At 42.3% G+C, this 13,072-nt stretch overlaps 2 pseudogenes; both read right to left on the bottom strand.

Moving 5' to 3' along the window:
- Positions 1-4,172: 4,172 nt before the first annotated feature.
- Positions 4,173-12,822, bottom strand: LOC103749932 (annotated as a pseudogene).
- LOC103749930 lies at positions 4,611-5,306 on the bottom strand (annotated as a pseudogene).
- Positions 12,823-13,072: the final 250 nt, after the last annotated feature.

Here is a 13,072-nt window from a genome sequence, read left to right on the forward strand (position 1 = left end):
CCAAAATATCATGTCACATTGTCTTGCTCTGGAGCTTAGACTATGCCATGAACTAACTTTTTCTCTTTGTCCCTCTCTCTGTCTCTATCTCCATTTCTCCATCTCTCTCTTTTTTAAAAAGATTCTTTTTGCAGCTGGGTGTAGTGGCACATACCTTTAATCCCAGCACTTGGAAGGTGCAGAGGCAGGTGGATCTTTGTGAGTTTGAGGCCAGCCTGGTCTACATAGGGAGGTCTAGGCTAGCTAGGGCTACAGGGAGACCCTGTCTCAGAAAGACCAAAATAAAATAAAATAAAATAAATTTAAAAATAAAAAAGAGATTCTTTTTGCATGTGCACCTGTGTGTGTGTGTACATGTATGTATGTGTGTGAAGTGTCTGTGTGTGGTATATACACTTGTGTGTTTGTGGTTGCTTGAGCCTATGTGTTCATGGATGCCAGAGGAGGGCATTGGGGGGGTCCCCTCTTTAACCTTTGAGGAAGGGTCTCTCCCTGAGCCCAGAACTTTCGTTTCTCAGCTAGACTGATAGCCACAGAGCCCCAGTGAGTCTTTTGTCTCCGTTCTCAGTGCTGGGGTTACAGGTGTGCATGGGATCACACCAAGCTTGTTATGTGCATTCTGGGATCTGAATGCAAGTCCTCATCTTGTGTAGCAAATGTGCTTACCCACTCAGCCATCTCTCTAGCCCTGGCTATAAAATCTTGAAATTTCTGGCTGGGTTTTGTGAGTGCTAAGAAAATGTATACCTATACAATGGAGCACCACTCAGCCACAGAGAAGAACAAAATCACGTTGTCCAGGAAAATGGACAGAACTGGAGATCATCATGCCACAAGGTAAGCTAGATGCAGAAGAGCATCACAGGTCCTCTCTCATATGTGAATTCTGAATCCCACCTTCTAGGATTAGGGTTCATGCCCCCTCTGTCTATGCCTCGGTCATCTATCAGTAAATACAGAGGCAGTGACTCCCATCTGGGGGTGCAGACCTTATCCTGAGATGACCTTTGTCAACTTCTTATGTTTCCAGGCTTCCTCCTTATGGGTCCCCCAGAAGGTCTGGCAGGTCCCATGGCACAGAGACTGTGGAAAAGACACCTGGGAACCCTGAGCAAAGAGATGGAACCTGAAGAAGCAGAAAGTAGACATTAGTGAATGAATGAGGGTACACTATGGAATGATGTCAACAGCTTTTTTGTTTTGTTTTGTATTTTTTGAGATAGGCTCTCACTCTGAAGCTTCTGGTACTCATGATAGCCCTCCTGCCCCAGCTTCTCAAGTGCTGGGATTAATGGTGTGAGCCACTACACAAACTGTATGTCACCAGCTCTGTGCATATGTGGATGGACTCCAGAGCTTTGCAAATGCTAGCGTTTATTCTACCACTATACCCCAGCCTGTCACCAAAACATTTTTTTTTAATAGAAGGTAGAGTTTATTTAGCTTATGGTTCCAGAGAGAGAGTCCATAATGGGGGAGGAGGGAGAAGGAGGAGAAAAAGGATGGTGGCAGGAGGTTGTTGGAGCAGAAAACTAAGTGCTTATATCTTCAAGCAGGCACAGGAAGGAGAGAGAGCCAGACTGGAAGTGGACAAGCTATATACTCTCAAAGTCTGCCCCCAGTGATATGCTTCCTCCAGCATGGCCACACCAGCAAGACCACCCCTCTTAAAGGTTCCATCACCCCTCCAAACAGTGCTATGAGCTGGGGATCAAGTGAGCAAATACTTGGTACCTATGGGAGACATTCTTTAAACCACAACATTCCACTCCCTGGCTCTCATAGGCTCAAGACCATATTATAATGCAAAATGCATTTAGTTTAACTTCAAAAGTCCCCACGGTCTCCACACTATTCAAAAAGTCCAGAATCCAATGTCTCTTTTGAGACTGAAAACATTCTCTTAACTGTAGATCCCTGCAAAATCAAAAAGCAAATTTCTTCTTTCTTTCTTTCTTTCTTTCTTTCTTTCTTTCTTTCTTTCTTTCTTTCTTTCTTTCTTTCTTTTTTTTTGTCTTTTTGTGACAGGGTGTTCCTGAACTTGCTATGTAGACCAGGCTGGCCTAGAATTCACAAAATTCACAAAGATCTGTCTGCCTCTGCCTCTCAAGTGCTGGGATTAAAGGTGTGCACCACCATGCCTGCCTGCAAATTACATATTTCTAACATGCAATGGAACCAAATCCACAGTTACATTCCAAAGGGAGGACTGAAGGCATAGTAAGGATATACCAGACCAAAACAAGACTGAAACCCAGCAGGGCAAGCACCAAATTCTGCTCCATGCCCATCCAATGTCTGGGACTTTACTTCCAAAGGGCTTAGATGGCTCCACCCACCTTTGCTGCCTGCAACATATATCTTCCTCTTGGGCTGGTACCACTCTTTGTATGCAGCTCTCCTTGGCAGATGCCTCACAGCTCTGGCATCTCCAGCATTTTGGGGCCTCCACTGCCAACCAACTAGAAAGCTTAATGTTGGAGCCAAGGTCTTTGCTGAAGAAGCTCTCTTTGATAAGGAGATTAGAGCCATGAAGGAGGGTCTTCCAAATTTGTACTTGAACAATGGAAGGAGTACCCTCAGGACAAGAACACACCCAGGTCTTCACCTTCACCGCTTCATGCAACCAATGGCTTCTAAGTGCCTCTGTGCCTGTTAGGGCCTTTTTTATGCAGGGACTCTCAGGCTATACATTGCCTGGACTCTACAGCTCTCTGAAACTTCAGTGGAAAAGCCAATGACCCCTTCACTCTTGAATCTTTCTTGCCTCTGATGCCAGCTTGGGATGGATCTAGGCTGGCTTCATCCACATCATCAGCTTTTGTCTGCTGTGGTTTTTTTAGGAGCAGGAAATTCCTTAGGCCTTTTCCTTTCATAATTTGGAAGCCTACTTGGGTGTGTTCTTGTCCTGAGGGTACTCCTTCCATAGTTCAAGTACAAATTTGGAAGGCTCTCCTTCATGGCTCTAATCTCCTTATCAAAGAGAGCTTCTTCAGCAAAGACCTTGGCTCCAACATTTAGCTTTCTAGTGCTTTTGTTTTCTCTTCAAATTGTACATTTGGTATTTCTTTCTGTTCCATTTTCTTTCTCTTTCTTTCCTTCTTTCTTTCTTTCTTTCTTTCTTTCTTTCTTTCTTTCTTCCTTCCTTCTTTCTTTCTGTTCCATTTTCTTTCTTTCTTTCTTTCTTTCTTTCTTTCTTTCTTTCTTTCCTCTTTCTTTCTTTCTTTCTTCTTTCTTTCTTCTTTCTTTCTTTCTTTCTTTCTTTCTTTCTTTCTTTCTTTCTTTCTTTCTTTTGTCTTTTTGAGACTGGGTCCTCCTGTAGCCTCAGCTGGCCTGGAACTCACTATGTAGACTAGGCTAGCCTCCACAGACATCTGCCTACCTCTGCCTCCCCAAGAGCTGGTATTAAAAGTGTGTGCCACCATGCCTGGCCCCCCATTTTCTTTTTTTTTTAATTTATTCAATTTGTTAACTATTAGAATATGACACATCTATTTTACAGAAGTAAAAATGATTTATCAATATTCATATAACTGCTCCATGTAGGAGTACCATCATTAACCTCAACTATTTACTGACCAATCCTGCATCTTTAGCTCAATGGACATAGGGATATTGTGTAAATCTGTAATTAGCAGTGAAACATTTTCAGACAGGTATTATAAAATCAATACGCTAAAATAACAAGTAACAAATACAGAAAGGTTAAGAAAAATGCTCCCACAAATAGAGTGGGCTGATGAGCTGAGGAAAAGCACATGCTCAAAGGTAGACTCTAAAATGATTTTTGTTGGGAAATGGGTGTTTGGGACAAGATTTCATGAAGCCCAGGTTGGTCTTAAATTTGGTATGTATCAAAGGGTGAACTTGAACTTCTGCTCTTCCTACCTCTACCTTCCAATTGCTGAGATTGGAGGCATTCATAAACACATCTGGCGTCCATCTTTTTGTTTTAAAATGTCAAATTATATTATTTGAAAGTGGTACAGTAGTACTAAGGAGATGTAGACAGTACTGAGGATCCAGGTTACTACATCTCCCCATTATTCAGTTCTCCATGGACCAGTTTTCACTGAAAGAACCCTGGAAACCAAATAGAAAGGATTCCTGGAGCTATGGACCAACAGCCCTGAAGAGCTTCTCTCAGCTGAGGCATCCAGTGAAGCAATAACCTAATTTTCAGGTTCTTCTGGAAGACTGAAAGGCCTCTTTTGCACTGCATCTCCATGTTCCCTGCTCCTGGTCCTCTTTTCCATGTACTCATTCTTCAAACATCTCATCTCAGGATCAAGATCATCGCAATGACCAAAAAATTTCAGGATGTTGTGATTTTTGTGACATTCCTTAAGCAAGTTAATCAAGACGTTTCATTCTTCAGTGTGGAGATAAGTCAGGACGCTTCTTCAGGAGCATCCCTTCTGATGTGCCCAGGGCCCCTCTGTGTCCAGTGAGCAGTGGGGAGGCCCCCACATGCACTTGCACACGTGGTACACTCACATAGACACAGATACACATAATTAAAAATAGATATTAAAAAGAAATGACCAAATGGTCCCAGTTATTGAAGATGACAAAAAATTCTGAACCTGTACTTCTGTGTTGCTTCTGGATCATTTTTCTTGATTGGACTGATCATGACTCATTTCCTTCAGGGTCTTCATCAGTGAATTCAAGATATTATGCATTAGCATTATCTTCTCTTTCATCTCTGCAATCTTTTCTGGTAGAGATATATTATGAATATCCATCTCAGATGCATTTACTACGGCCTTTGTTTTTAAGAGATAGCACACCATTTTATCACAGGAAAGGCAGAAGTGTCCTCTCAAGGCAGCCAGAACAGATGGGTGGAATAGAGATGGAAGCCAACAGGAACGTCATAGGAACTACAGAATAAAAGGTTGTATGTGCGGCATTTGAGGGAACCTTCAATGCCAACCAGCAAGGGCGCCTCCAAAACGACGTTACATGTGACTCTGGAGAAGACCACGGCCCTGAGGGTCCTCAACAGGTCCCAGGCCAGGTGCACCGAGTCCGCGAGCTCGGCATGGCAATGCGCGCACTGGGACACCTCGCACCTCTCGGGCTGCAGTCACGCCCGAGCCTAAGGTCCACAGGTGAGGCCTCCACCTGGGGCCCGGAGGGGCCGAGTGGTGAGGACCCATTCACTACCTGGTGCCCTACTCCGTGGAGGTCGCAAAAGAAAAAGTAGGTGCTTCAGTCAATTCATTAGCGCCATCACCAAACTCAGTACTTGAGGACGGCTTCTCAAGCCACGAGCTGAGGCACAGTGATGGGACCGCCATCCCCCATTTTCTTTTTTTAAATTGTAGATCTGTGTAATATTCACCATTAATAGCCACACTTATTCTGCATTATATTATCTTGAAATTTTCTCTGTCAAAGAAATTAGCTCATTATGTTTTAATTTAGCTTCTGGCAAATTCTTTGGCCTTGAGTAGAATGCAGCCAGATGCTCCGGCAAAATGTTCCAAGGCCTTATTTCTCTCTGGAAGTACATTAGTCTCAGCACTACTTTCTTCTAGGAGCCTACTAGAATGGCCTGTTAAACTCTGCTTGCAACATTCAACTGCTTTTCTAGTCCTAACTTCCAAATTCCTCCAATAAACATGGTCAGATTCTTCACAGCAATACCCCACTCTAAGTACCAACTTATATATTAGTTACTTTTCTGTTACTGTGTTAAAACACCATGGACAAGCCCATTTATAGAAGGAAGAGTGTATTTGATGCATGGTTCCAGAGGGATAAGAGTCTATCAAGGCAGGAGGCATGGCAGCAGGAAGTGACTGGAGTAGAAAGCTGAGTGTTCACATCTTCAAGCGGGCACAGGAAGCAGAGAACCAAAAAAAAAAAAAAAAAAAAATTAAAGTGATGTACTATCCAGGTGTGCTGGTTCATGCCCATAATTCTAACACTCAAGAGATGGAGGCAGTGGATTCAGTCTGGGCTACATGAGATCTTATCTCCAAAAACTAAGAAAGAGAAAAAAAATCCAAACAAACCAAAAACCAAATGAATAAAATAAAAAACCAGATATACTGTGCTGGGCTGGGCACAGTGGGACACTCTTTTAATCCCAGCCCTGGGAAGGGCAGAGGCAGGTGGATCTCTGTGAATTTAAAGCCAACCTGGTCTATCTAGTGAGTTCCAGGAAACCTAGGGTTACACAGTGAGACTCTACCTCAAACAAACAGACAGACAGAAAGACAGGCAGACAGAAAAATAAGATACACTGCCTGGCGTCTTTGGCAGTTTTGAGGAGCCTGGGAGTTCTGGTAGAGAATTTGAGCTTGCATTAGTGATAAGCGTATAGAAAAATGAAATGAACTGGGTGTGGTGGCACACACCTTCATCCCAGGACACAGGAGGTAGAGGCAGATGAATCTCCATGAATTTGAGGCCAGCCTGGTCTATATATTGAGTTCCAGGCCAGCTAGAACTGTATAGTGAGACCCTGACTCAAAAAGCCAAAAACCAAAACAAACAAAAAAAAACTCAAAACCAAATGCATTTAAAGATAAAGTAACAATTAATTAAAAGAAAACAAATAGCTATTGCCAGAAAAGAAGCGAAATTATGGACCTCTACATGAGCGAGCTTTGAACCGTAAACATGGAGGAAAGACCCATGGAGAGTGGTCCAACCGTACTTGCCGGGCTGAGGGTAGAGACAGAAGAGCAGGAATGGTGTTTGCAAGCAGTGATGGTGGCTCCTGAGGGGCACATGATCCTAAATCATGTGACCATATTCTACACTGAGAAATCAAGAAACAGATGTTCATGCATACTCTTAGAAACAAAAGCAAATACCACAATGAAAAGAAGTTAAAAAATTGCTGTTCAGCAGTAACACTGAATGGTAGGAAGGAAGTGCAAACCTATCTAATTTCAAAAAACTGTTTTAAAAGAAAAAAGGAAGCTGGAGAGATGGTTCAGTGGTTATGAGCGCTAGCTGCTCTTGCAGAGGACCTGGGTTTGGTTTCCAGCACCCACACTGGGCAACTCATAACTGCCCAATTCCAATTACAGGGGTTCTATCTTCTTCTGACCTCTGTGGGTACCTGCATACATCTGATGCACATACAGAGAAGCTGGCACACACACATACACATTTAGCTGGGCATGGTGGCACATGCCTTAAATCTCAGCACTTGGGAAGCAAAGGAAGGCGGATCTCTGTGAGATTGAAGCCAGCCAGGTCCACATAGTGAGATCCAGGCTAGTTGGGGCTACTAGGGAGACCCTGTCTCAAAATACCTGTTTAATTATATTACTGTAATACAAGATGGTGTGTGTGTGTGTGTGTGTGTGTGCTGCTGGGGATCTAACTCAGGGCCTCACACATGCTAGGAAAAGGCTATATCACTGAGCTAAACTCCAACCGAAGATGAAAAAAATTAACTCTATAGAGATAGAAAGTAGAAGGAGGGTTGCCAGGGAACAGGGAAAGGAGGGTGGGACTTAGAGTTGAATGGGTACAGTCTCAGCTTTGCAAGGTGAAAACAGTTCTGGAAATGGATGGTGGCAATTTTTTGTTATTGTGACAAAATACCTGATACAACTCAAGGGAAGAAAGATTTCTTTTGGCCCCTGTTTTGGGAGGGTTAATTGGGGCAGGGAAGGCATGACAGAATTCATGGCAATGGGAGAGTGTGACTAGATTCCTCTCATCTCTGTGGACCATGAAGCAGAGAGAGGCTGTCAGGAAATGAGGCTGGGGTGTAATCCTTCATACCCAGTAACCTATTTTTTCCAGCTGAGCCAGCTCTCTAGCGTCTCAGCTTTTCTGAAGTGCTGTAATGGAACCCAGGGCCTCATCTACCCTAGGTACATGCTTTACCACTGAGCTCCACTCTTCAGCCCTTAGAGTTTGTTTTCTGAGGTGAAATGAGTTCTAGAGATCTATTACAAGTATATGTAAATATACTACTTAACACTACTGAACTGAATTATTTATAAAAATTATTTATTTTTATTTTATGTGTATGAGTGTTACGCCTGCATATATGTAAGTACACCTACACCTATGTTGTGCAATGCCCAAGGAGGACCGAAGAGGGCATCAGATTCCTCTGGAACTGAAATTATGGACAGTTGTTAGCCACCATGTGGGTGCTGGGAATTGAACCTGGGTCCTCTGAAAGAGCAGTCAGTGCTCTTAATCACTGAGCCATCTCTCCAGTCCATCTGAACTGAATTCTTTTTTTTTTTTTTTCGGTCTTTTTGAGAGAGGATCTCCTTGTAGCCCCAGCTGGCCTGGAACTCACTATGTAGACCAGGCTGGTCTTGAACTCACAGAGATCGGCCTGCCTCTGCCTCCTGAGTGCTGGGATTAAAAGCACACACCACCATGCCTGGCTGGAGTATACAAATTCTATAAATAAATAGGCAGGGGAGCTGAGATACAGCTCAGTTAGATAGAGCTCTAACATGATAGAGCCTTGTGTTCTAGCCGCAGAATCACCAAAACAAATAAGTAAACAAGTTTTTTTAATTTGTTTTTTATTATGTATATGAGCATTATGCCTACATGTGTATAAGTGCACCCATGACATGCAGTGTCCACTGAGGACAGAAGAGGGCATCAGATTCCCCTAGAACTGGAGTTATGGAGAGTTGTTACCTGCCATGTGGGTGCTGGGATTTGAACCTAGGTCTTTTGCAAGAACAGCTAGTGCTCTTAACTGCTGAGCCATCTCACCAGCCCCATTAAAAAATTTTTTTAAATTAATTAATTAACTTATGTATTTATTTTTTGGTCTTTTTTAGACAGGGCCTCCCTGTAGCCCCAGCTGACCTGGAACTCACTATGTAGACAAGGTTGGCCAACTCACAGAGATCTGCCTGCCTCTGCCTCCCCAGTGCTGGGACTAAAGACCTGCACCACTATGCCCGGCTTATTATTTTAATTTTGTGTGTATGAGTGTATTGCCTGCATGCATGTAAGTGCACCTGTATCATGCAATGCCTGTGGAGGTCAGAAGAGGGCATTGGATCCCCTGGAACCAGAGTTATGGATGGTTGTTAGCTGCCATGTGGGTACTGGGAATCAAACCTGGCTCCTCTGCAAGAGCAGCCAGTACTCTTAACCTCTGAGCCATCTCTCCAGCCCCAAGTTTTTTTTTTTTAATTGAATTTTTGTGTATTTCATACAGAACATCTTAATCAATGTTATACTTCCTTCCCCATTCAGCCCTAAGTTTTTAAAAAAATGGGCTTATGGGGCTGGAGAGATAACTTGGCAGTTCTCATCAGTCTCATGAAGCAAATGGGTAGAGGAGATTGCTTAGATTTTCTTTCAATTTTGCTATTTATTTTTATTTTGTGTGTCTAAGTGTTTGCATGTACATAAGTGCACCTGTGTGTGAAATGCCCTCAGAGGCCAAAAGGGGCATTGGATTCCCTGGAACTGTAGTTATGGATGGTTGTTAGCCACCATGTGGGTGCTGGGAACCGAACCCAGATCCTCTGCAAGAGCAGCTAGTACTCTTAATCACTGGACCATCTTTCCAGCCCCTTAACTTTTTTATATTTAATTTTTTGTTATTATCGTTATGTGTACATGTGGGACCACATGTGCCATGGCACACATGTGGAAGTTAGAGACAACTTTGTGGAGTTGGTTCTCTCCTTCCACTTCTACATGGGTTCGAGGGATTGAACTGAGATCAACAGGCTTGCATGTCAAATGCTTTTACCCCCCGAAGCCATCTCAATGGCCTCAGGAGATTCTTCTCACATTAACAACTGAACATATCTATCAAGTAAGGCCTAGTGACTAAAAGCATCCATCAAGTATAAATTTTTAGAGCATCATTGCCTTCAAACTGAAAATAAACTCAAACAACTGAATCAAGCTATGCAAGTGTTTATGTAACTACAACAAAATCAAGAATTACTACAAATACCTGTCACTAGGTAGACATGGTCACCATATGGCTGCTGAGGGCAGCAATAACATTAAATTAAATGTATGTACCAGTTGTATTACCAGTACAATGTTTATATTTTATGTCAGGATAAAACAAGTAACTATAGTTTTGTGTTGGAAATTAAACCCAGGGCTTTGAACATGCTAAGAACATGTCTTATTAATGAGCTCCACTCTCAGTCCCATAACTATAGTTTTTTTTAAAGATTTATTTATTATTTAAAAAAATTTTATTCATTATTTTTATTTATGCGTATGCCTGTGTTTCCACATGACTTTATGTATACCATGTGTGTAAGTGCCTACAGAGGCCAGCCAGGGAGCTTCAGATCCCTTGGAACTGGAGTTACAGACCATTGTGAGCTGCCTAATGTGGGTGCTGGGAACCAAACCCAGGTCCTCAGGAAGAGCAGTAATCACTCTTAAGAGCTGAGCCATTTCTACAGCCCCTCCATGGCCATAGTTTTAATGAATTTTTTTTTTTAAGTGAACAGTCATTATGTTTGGAGGTATTCCCTCCAATTTGAAGTATTCCCTCCTCGAGGAAAGAGAGAGACTTGAGATTAGGGCAGCCCAGGAAACATACAAGGGTCACAAAGGTATAAGATTCCCCATTTATATAAGCAGTAAGATAAGTTGCTGGAGAGAGAAGACTCTGGTGCAGCTGTCTTCAAGTCTAGCTGGGTGCTCCTGGGATGCAGCTTTCTCAAGTGTCACCCATGTGTGGACAGGCTTTTCAGTGATGTGGCTGACTGAGCTGCCCATGCTCCTTAAGTAGCCCCAATAAACTCATTGGTTCATCAAGTTAGACTTGGGTGGAATTGTTTCTTTGGTCTGTTGTCACATCTGGAGGGGACAGACATCTGTTCATGCCACCCCCGAGGAAAAGTTATATAATGCTTTATAAAGGCAAAGGGTCACAGAAGAGTCTATCCTCTGTCCAAAACACACTTGTCCTTTGGTCAAAGTCACACTGGCCGCATGATAAAGGGAATCTACATGAGCAGGTCCTTTCAATACAAAATGGGATTCTGAAAAATAGATTAATTTGGAAAGCTAATTTGGATGGCCTCTGCTAGAACCCCTCTTCTGTGGAGTAGGGTCCCTTAGGCATCCTCTGTGATATTCATTGACTGTAACTGCATTCACTGTTCTTTTGAGCATATATTTTTGAACCATACCAAGAATTTTTTGTTTGAACATATTGATCATATTTGAGCGTGTCATAAGAATCCTTTTTTCGTTTTAAGGCAAGGACTAACTATGTTGCTCAGGCTGGCCTGCAACTTTTGGCAACTTTCCTGTATCAGTCTCCCAAGCTTTAAGACCTGTTTCACCAAGACCTACAACTATATCACAAGAAACTTAAGCCCTTTCCCGGAGTCCCAACTAAAAGACAAATCAGTCCTTAAAACAGTGCACACACCTTTAATTCCAACATTCAGGAGGCAGAGGCAGGCCAGTCTCTGAGAGTTCAAGGCCAACCTGGTCTACAAAGTGAGTTTCAAGCCAGCTGGGGCTACAAGGAGATTCTGTCTCAAAAAGACCAAACAAACAAACAAACCAAACAAACCAAACCAAACAAACCAAACAAACAAACCAAACAAGCCAAACAAACAAACCAAACACAAAAAAAACAAAAAACAAAACAAAACAAGAACAATGGTGCAAATGTATTCACTACGCATGCACTTTCTGTTTTACATATGTATATATATATGTCTTTATTATTATTGTGTGTAAGTGTACATCATGCATGTGTTAGGGCTTGCAAGTGGAAATCAAAGGATAATTTTACGGAGTCATTTTTCTCCTTCTATTTTTATGTGGGTTCCAGGGATTGAACTCAAGTTGCCAAGCTTGCGTGGCAAGCACCTCTACCCACTTGAACCTTCTTGCCAGCCTACTCCAATTTTTAATGCTAAACAATGGAGGAAAAAGCACAAATAATCAAATAACACATAGGAATGCAGGAGACTGGGTGAAAGGGCTGGAGTGAACCCTAGACTTTAAAAATAAACTTGTTTTTGTAGACTTAACTCTAGAATTATGTGGATGTTTAGCCTAAGAGCAAAGTGAACTTAAATCAGCATGTATTGGCAATTTGCATCTTCCCTTCTCTTTTCTTGATCAGTCTATCCAGAGGTTTATCAATGTCATTGATCTTGCCAAAGAACCAGCTTTCTGTCTCATTGATTTTTCTCTAATGCCTGACTGTTTCCTATTTCATTGATTTCTTCTCTTATTTCCTTTACTTAATTTGCTCTTCTTTTCTCTAATGACTTGGAGAGTTGATTTTTGAAATTTCTTCCTTTTTTCTAACATAAATATTTGTTCATCTGTGTGTGAAGGTTTTGTTTATTATTTGCTTAAAAAAAAATAACAGGCTCTCACATTGTAGCCCAGGCTAGTCTTAAACTCACTGTGTAGCTTAGGCTGTCCTCAAACATGTCACAATTCTCCTTCCTCAGCCTCCTAGTGTTAGGATTACAAGTGTTCACTACCACACTTAGTTAAAGATTTTATTTAATTTTGAGACAGTTTCCTGTAGTGGAGGATGAACTTCTAATCCTTCTGCCTCTACTTCCCAAGTGTTTGGGAAGATTACCAGCCTGGGCTACCATGCCCAGTTTATGCAGTGTTAGGGATCTAACCCAGGGCTTTTCGTATGCTTGGTGAGCTTTCTACCAACTAAGCTACATCCTCAGTCCAAGATTTTGTTTTCAAGTTACAAATTAAGTTTCTTTCAAAGAAACAGGGCTGCTCAGGCTGCCTGTTTCATGGGGAGTACTATGGCTTTTCAAAGATGCCTTGGGTGTCCAGTGCGGTCCCTCCACTGGGGTTGGCATCACTGAGCTCTGGGTGCATTTTGGCAACTGTTCTGCTTTCAGCTCTCTGTTGGATCTCTGCCTACTCTATACATCTTGACACTGTGTGCTTAGCTTGGGATGTTGCCTCTCCCAGGTCCTCTCAGTGGGCTAAGCTTGAGATATAAATCTGTGACTATATTTATTTCTCTGTCTAAACTGAAAACCATGACTTCACATGATCCTTTACATTCCAATCCAACCTTGTGAGTTTTCTCTTCTGTAGTCGTGACTCCATTCTCTGACAGTGA

Source organism: Nannospalax galili, unplaced genomic scaffold (genome assembly GCF_000622305.1).
Source record: "Nannospalax galili isolate Female #2095 unplaced genomic scaffold, S.galili_v1.0 scaffold185, whole genome shotgun sequence".
Lineage (NCBI taxonomy): Eukaryota > Metazoa > Chordata > Mammalia > Rodentia > Spalacidae > Nannospalax > Nannospalax galili.